The sequence below is a fragment of the Myripristis murdjan genome, chromosome 9, assembly GCF_902150065.1.
Source record: "Myripristis murdjan chromosome 9, fMyrMur1.1, whole genome shotgun sequence".
NCBI lineage: Eukaryota > Metazoa > Chordata > Actinopteri > Holocentriformes > Holocentridae > Myripristis > Myripristis murdjan.
The window spans coordinates 23745833-23753332 of record NC_043988.1 but is presented as its reverse complement, the minus strand read 5'-3'; the positions used below and the strand labels follow the sequence as shown (position 1 = coordinate 23753332).

The 7500-nt window shown below is 40.7% G+C and overlaps 1 protein-coding gene across 2 annotated transcripts in view; it reads left to right on the top strand.

Moving 5' to 3' along the window:
* The window catches only part of fbxl17 (F-box and leucine-rich repeat protein 17), a 245206-nt gene that overhangs the window by 168994 nt on the left and 68712 nt on the right, over positions 1–7500 (top strand). The gene's annotated exons all lie outside the window — the stretch shown is intronic.

The following is a 7500-nucleotide window of genomic DNA, read 5'->3' as shown; positions in this document are numbered from 1 at the left end:
TGCTGTAATAGTTTCACTATACTGGCACCTGTAGTGATTACAGATAGAGAACCAAAATCATTGTATGAGTTGTAATCATTGTCTCTGCATTCCCTAAGGAGAGTCTCACTATGTCATTATGTATTTGCCACACAGTGGAGGCCTCAGTGATCTCCCAGCCTGTCATTGTTTTTGTGTGTGTTTGTAGGTGAATCTGTAGAGTAAATACACAAATTGCCATTTGCTGCCACCCTCTATGAGTTACAGTGACAATAATCTGCATGCGGAATGCATGTGTGTGTGTGTGATATTGTGTTTTGCATGTGTGTGTTCCCTGCAACTGCACTGTGGTGTTTGATTAATGACTTTGAGATCACAATAGTACATTAAACTACAAATGTGCACAGCCACCCCCCACATATTCCCCTCTCTTTCTGACCATTTTGACCAAGATGAATTGGTGATATCTGATCTTCTTCCTTCACTAATGACCCCTCTGGCTCTCTCTGGACGACAGTGAGGTTTGTGTGTGTGTGTGTGTGTGTGTGTGTGTGTGTGTGTGTGTGTGTGCGCGCGCGCGTGCGTGCGTGCGCGTGCGTGTATGTGTTTATGTCCTTCCAGGATAGAGATGCCTGTTGTGGGAGCTCCATGCTCTAACAGAATGATTGGTGGATTTCCTGCTTCAGTCTCTGATAAATTAAATAACAGAAATGAGATTTCAGATCTGCCAAGCCGACCCTCGTATTTTTTCCGCCCATCTCCTGTGCTAATTATTTTTATTAATGGCCTCTCTGAGTGCATTTGAGATGTCCACAAGGCTCTTACATTTGAGTGTTCTGTTTTTCCCCTGGCGTTCTCTTCCTGTGCGATTTTTATAGGAGTTTTGTGGATGGACAGAGAGAGACAGCAAGGCTGACGTAGATGAGAGAATTGGAGAGCTAGGCAACATGTAATTTTACTCTGGTGCAGATGTTTTTTTTTTTTTTTTTCTTATTTGAGATAATTTTGTGAGGGAGAAGAAACAAAAGGGAAAAGTGAGGGATATCTTTTTTTTTTTTTTTTTTGGTGTAATGATCCTACTGAAAGCCCCATTAGTGCTTTTCAGCAAAACATCTCCCTAACCTTTTCTCTCTGAGCCTCATTCATCAAACAACATGCTAACATATTTGCGCAAATAACATTTCAGCTGTAATTAAGGCAGTGTAGAGTCTTGTAAAACATTTGGCATGCATGTTTCACATATTACATAAGTTTTTAGCTTGCATTTCAATGCCTCTCAAGATTTTTCATGCTTGAAAATGGTAATAGATGATGCCCTAGTTTCCTATATATATATATGCAATAATCCTCTGCATTCTTCTCAGATTTGCTCTCTCCCTATGTCATTCCGCAAACTGTTTTCTATATGCCACTAACCTTTGTACATGTTGTCTTTTCTTACCTTCCTGGCATTTTTATCTTTCTCTACCTGACAGTGTCACAGCCACACACACACGCATATACATACTCCCTCAAACACTCACACAGAGGCACATACATATTCACCAACACCATAATACACACCCACGCAGCAACAGTAAGATTTCTAAAGAGGCAGAAAATTAAAGAACAGAAGCTGTGAAAGCACTCTTACTGTGAAAAGAGAGCAAAACAAAGAAATGTTAGTGAACAAAAGGAATAAGCGGAGACAGACAGATGTGGATATGGAGACTCAGCTGAAGGAATAGGAACCTTGGGCGGCTGTGGGGGAAGTAAATGGTTTCAATATTTCAAGTACCCCCCTCCACTTCAATACCACAGACAAATGTGCGCACACACTCACAAAGTCAGACATACCTTTTCTTTCACATAATTGGAAACTGTACGTGGCTTTATTATTCCATGGTCACAATATTTAATGTCACGTAGCCATACTTCTTATTTATGCCAAGAGTCTGGAGGAGTTCAACCAAAACAGAATGCGAGAAAAGGGTGGTGACTCTCAGGGTTATTGAAAGCATCCAGACTATTGAGAGTTTGTATGAAGAATCAAGGAAACTGTCACAGCAAAAACTTTTCAGCGGACCCAAACAGTCAACAGTGAAAGATGAGGAAGAATGCGATCGATGATTAAAATTCCTAAAGAGCAGGAGATGTTGGGTATAGATTTAATTACAGCAGTTCAGAGCAGACAGAGAAACACACCTCAATTTTTTTTTATTCTTAATGTCAGCTGGACCATCAGTCATGACATATCAAAGTTAAAATTTGGGTCAGTTAGAAATTATGATTATCTGAAATGAGTACTGCTGCATTCCCCATTATCAGTGTAATATGTGTTGCTATTAAATGTCGAATATCAACAAAACAGCTGAACTCGTTCGCAGTGACAGATATATTCAACGCAGTATAGAAATAGATCTTACTGACTGCCATTGTCAGCTTCTTTGTAGTGTTATACAATTGTGAGAAGATAATTATCTCAAATATGTGGCAGAGATTCCTTTGGCGTTCAGTGAAGGTACCTGTTCTACCACTATTGACATGAGAGGACAGACTAATAACATTGCATATGCGCCGTTTCATCTTTGTTGAGTTTTTTAAGGTGAGAAACTGTAGAGCCTTTGTCATCTTTAGCTGGTGTAATGAGCGCACTTCTGGCAAAAGACAATTAAGTCTCAATTCAAAATTTTTCATGCATTTTTAACCAGGTCATTGTAATTTAGCTGGCTAGGTATGTAAAGTTGTAACAGTGGAAACCTTGTTTTACCTCATTAGAAAAAGAATCCAGAATTATCTCTTCCAGGGATGTCCGTAAGAAGCTTTCCTCAGACCTTGTGCTCCACCAAGTGCAGGTATCCTGCTTTCTCAAACATGTTTTTATAGACCTCTAGCTCTAAGAGGTGGGCGTTGTTACATGAAATTTTACCACATCATACATTACACAGAAATATGTGTCTCTTAATGTTGTCTCTTGTGTCTTAAGTTATTCCTGTTGTGCTTTGTCAGCACTGGCATGAAGGGGTACAGTGGTCATAAAAAGCTGTTTTTTGTCATTGTTTGGCTGCAGTAGTCATTATAGTTTTGTGTTTGATTGTCAAGTGTTTCATTTATGCTTTGTGTCGCTCTAATTCCATATCTTAATTTATCCAATTTCAACACCCCCACTTTTTCAAGAAAAGCAGCCTTTTCCTGCAAAACAGATTTTCAGAAGCTTCCTGTAGGTGTGATTCATCTATTGTTCACCTTTTTGTGTATGACTGGATGTGAGGATAATGTATAGGTATTAGCTATACAGTGTAATTGTGGGACTTTTTGTTGTGTTTTGTTTTGTTTAATCAGGGCCCCACATAGGGTAAAAGTCGTTTTGCCCTAGGTCCCAAACCTATTAAAATGATTCTGTTTGTCTTGTCGTATGAGGACCCACAAGATGAGCAATTCTGGGTCCTGACCCATTGTTTAAGAACCCTTAATCTACAGAGTGCCTACTTATCGCTACCACTCTGTAAAGTCTTCCACGGCTGCACAGACAGTGGTAGACCTTTTCCAACACATTTATTATTCATACATTCAGATTTCCTGATGGTTAAGTTGGTGATAGTCTGACTCAGAGATGGTGGGTTGCAGGAACAGTTTGCGTTGGTGGTTGAGTTTGTAGAAATCAAATAAAACTCTCAAGTGGAATACATATTTCTCTTCAAAGTTCAAGGCAAGGAAAGACAAGCTTCTCCAACGTCCAGGATGTAAACGGGTGAATCCATTTTTTTTTCTTTTTTTTTTGAAATGATATTAATCGTGAATTATCAGAGGAAATAATTGCTGAAAACGAAATCTTTCTCCCCCATTTTGGTTCAGTGAGTTGGCACAATGCCATGTCTGAAATGACTGTGTTACATTAAAGTCACAAGAGGCCACAACAGCTCCTTCATTTAAACCGCTCACGCTGTGGACATGCTGTAACAAAATAAAAGAATGGGACCACCTAGGGGTCTAATTGGCGCACGGATGGTGAGGTCACAGTTCATCTAACTCCTCAGCCGAAAAATAGAAGTACCACTATAGCAGTCGTTTGAAAGCTGATCCGGATGAGAAAGCCTGCTAAGCCTCTCTCCCAGTCCTAATCAGATCTCTACCCCACCACTGTCATCCTTACTGACTGACCCATACACAGCTAGTGGCCCGTACTGTACGTTCAACACACCGGGATGGACAGCGATACCTCTCTCTCCCGGTCTCTGCTCACCCTCTCCCTCTCTCTCTCTCTCTCTCTCTTCATCTTTGTATATGTGTGTTTGTGCATGGTTGTAAGTGTGCATGATTTGTGTATTCATGTGCATCTGTATGCGTGTCCTTGTGTGTTTGTGTGTATCTACCTGAGCTTATCTTGTCCCTGGCAGCCCACCTGCTTTATCCAGAGACTAAAAGAGAGACCTTGGGACCTCTGTTCTTTGCGTATGGTAATTCTCTTCTTTCACTCTCTTTCTCTGTGCCTCTTTCTGTCGCCGATCCCCCATGTCGTCAATCCCCGGCGCCCTGTGTACATCTGTTTGAATACAAGATCCAGTGAGACAGCTAGGCAGGAGAGTGTGTGTGTCAGTATTTTTATGTGCGTGTGTGTGTGTGTTTGTGTGTTTCTGATCATGAGAAAGAAAAAGAGCATATTTGGGCAAGTAATCTGGCCTGCTTTTAGAGGAACCCAAGCAGAGTTTCTTAACGCGGTGCTGGAGGGAGAACTGTGACAACGATGCCACATCTTCCAGTGTGTTGTGATTGTGTTGTTGTGCACGAGAGGGAATAAGTTTGTGCAGTTAGATGTTTTGTCCATCTGTCTGTCCATCTGTGAGCTTACACCATGTGCGATTTTTTTTTTCCATTCCCTTTTCAATTTTCTTCTCCTTTCAATTTTCTTCTCATAGTTGCTCACCCCAGTCCACCCCACTTTCACATAGTTCCCACTCTCCATTTCTCTGCTTTTTTCCCTCTCTTGCTCTTCTCTCTCCACCTCTCTATGAACCCAGCGTCTTGTTCCAAGTCTGAACCCCTTCCTCCTCTCTTTTCCCCTCCCATCCCTCTTTCCATTTGTCTTTCAGCTCTCTCTTTCATCTGAAGCAGTTTACTCTAAATGCATTGAGCGTTGATAGATGGGGCTTCCCTGCCCCTCCTCTTGAACAGAACCAGAAGAATGAAGTGTGTATGCAAGTGTGGGTCTGTGTGTGTGTGTGGTGTGTGTGTTTGTGTGATTGCATGTGTGTTTACATGCCTCTGTGTGGGCTTGCATGTGTGTTAACAGGTTTCCCTTGCCTCTTGGGACTTTGGACACAGGCACACTCCTCTTGTTTTTTTTTTTTTTTTAGGTAGCTGAGCTTGAAAGCAGTCAAAACAGCGCAGCAACTGTCTTTTACCATTTTCAAAGTATGAAAATGACATGTAATTGCTATACTCCTGTGAATCCATTAAGGTAAGCTCTAAGTCAAGAAGGCGTTCCGCTTGCTTTTAACCTTAAGGTAATACTCAGCCACTTTATTCTGCAGCATGTGGTGGTGGATTGATGTACGGGTCCACCCCTTGAATAGGATATCAGTTTTTTTTGCAAGGCCGCGAGAGTTTGGTGTGGTACCTCATTAAAATGCCATGCAGGGCTTTACCTTCCTCATCGATTAACCTCTTGAATTTGGCGCACAGTCACACAGTGTTAGGGTTGCTGTGACAGAGAAATTTGAGGGGAATTAAACTGAGATGTTCAGTAATTGTATTTTCATATGGCATGATGAAACTGCATGACTCTATGGTAATGATGGCCATAGCTTTGCTGCACTAGCTGTTCTCATATATTAACCTCTGTCACTCTCTCTTTTTTTTCCCTCTTTTTGTATCTGGTTCTCTCTCTTTCTCTCTTTCTCTCCATCTCTCTCTCTCTCTCTCTCTCTCTCTCTCTCTCTCTCTCTGTGGGTGTTTGCGTGGTCTTCCCTTCCATCTTGTTTGTTTACTAAGCAGTTATTCACCAGCATACAGTCTAAGTGCTGTGAAACATAATGTGATGTAAACTTAGATAGTGTAATAGCTTGTTTGCTCCTCTCTGTCTGGCGTTCACTAGGTAAATAATGCAACTCTAAAAGCAGTCGATTAACATGCGCAGAGCAGTATGGCAGATTTATGTTGGCTGCTAACGGGAGCAAGTCAATAGACCGTCTTTGTCTTCCTGTATCACCACTGTGTGTTTGTGTTTGTGTTATAACTCTATAAGCTGTAGTGTGTGGGTCTGTGTGTGTTTTGAGTGGGAATAAGGGGTTATAGTACAGCATGGTTGGATCTATTCATAGTGTTTTTTTAGAAGTGTATACAGCTCTGTTTATATAAAGGGTTAGCTGCAAGGCCAGCCGAGACCAGACCAGAAAATTTACAACAGCCTCAGTGACAGCTTGGCAAAATCAGTCTAGTTTGTTTTATTTTATTTTACACATTTCAGCTTGGAACTAAAATGAGAAATATGACTTAGCGCCCTTTAACTCACACTTAAGGGCTTGGCCGCACTGTCTACCTGAGCAGTGCATGTGCACCGCGGGGCCTCTTGATTTTCATTTCGGCACCCGTATTAACAGAGCGCAGCCACACAGCTTGCATGAGCATCGTGTCTCAGGCATGACACGAGCCTCGCTGAAGCGGCGCGTCAGCTAGAGTTTCGGCGTGGAGCCTATTATCTCAGCATGAAGCGCGCAGTACTCAGCAAAAATAGAAAGGGAAAATGATCTGCTGATACTCATGTTGACATCACACCAACAACATTAGATAACTCACAGATTTCGCTATAATTTTTACGTCTATAACTGTAGGACATGTCACAGTCATTTGATATCGTGATAATCGTAATCAACTCACCAAATATGTTTATTTTCCCCCAATTTTCGAAAGAAAATTGGGGATGCCGCCTTTATTACTTACGCAACTAAGCTTTGGAACACACTACCATTAGACATCAGGGAAGCCAGCTCACTAGACATCTTTAAAAGAAGATTAAAGACCCACCTTTTCACTCTAGCCTTTAACTAGCTCCTATTTTATTCCACACTGTTGTCTTTTATTGTTTTATTTGCATCTTTTGTTTTATTTCAAATTTTATTTCATTTTTTAGCCTTTTCTTTTTAATTCCACCCTGTGCTGTGTTTTATTCTTTTTAATGTTTTATTTAATGTGTTTTCAAATGTTCTTCTTTTTATTGTGAAGTACTTTGAGCTGCAATTCTTGTATGAAAGGTGCTATACAAATAAAGTTTTTATTTTATTTTTTTTTATTTAATATTTTTGCAGGGTCACAACATTATTATAATTGCTTGAATTTCGGTTACTATTACTTTTTTCTCCTTTATTTATCCCAGTAATTCAGCCAGATCTTAATAATTTCATATCTGTTTTTGCACGAGGAAACATAAGCCCATTCCTACAACATCTCAATAAGACCCATGAAGTCCAACAGTTTTGCTCATGCAGTCCCAGTCACTGCTCACATTTAGTCCTCATTAGGTGACTCTGGGGCATCAACTATTCA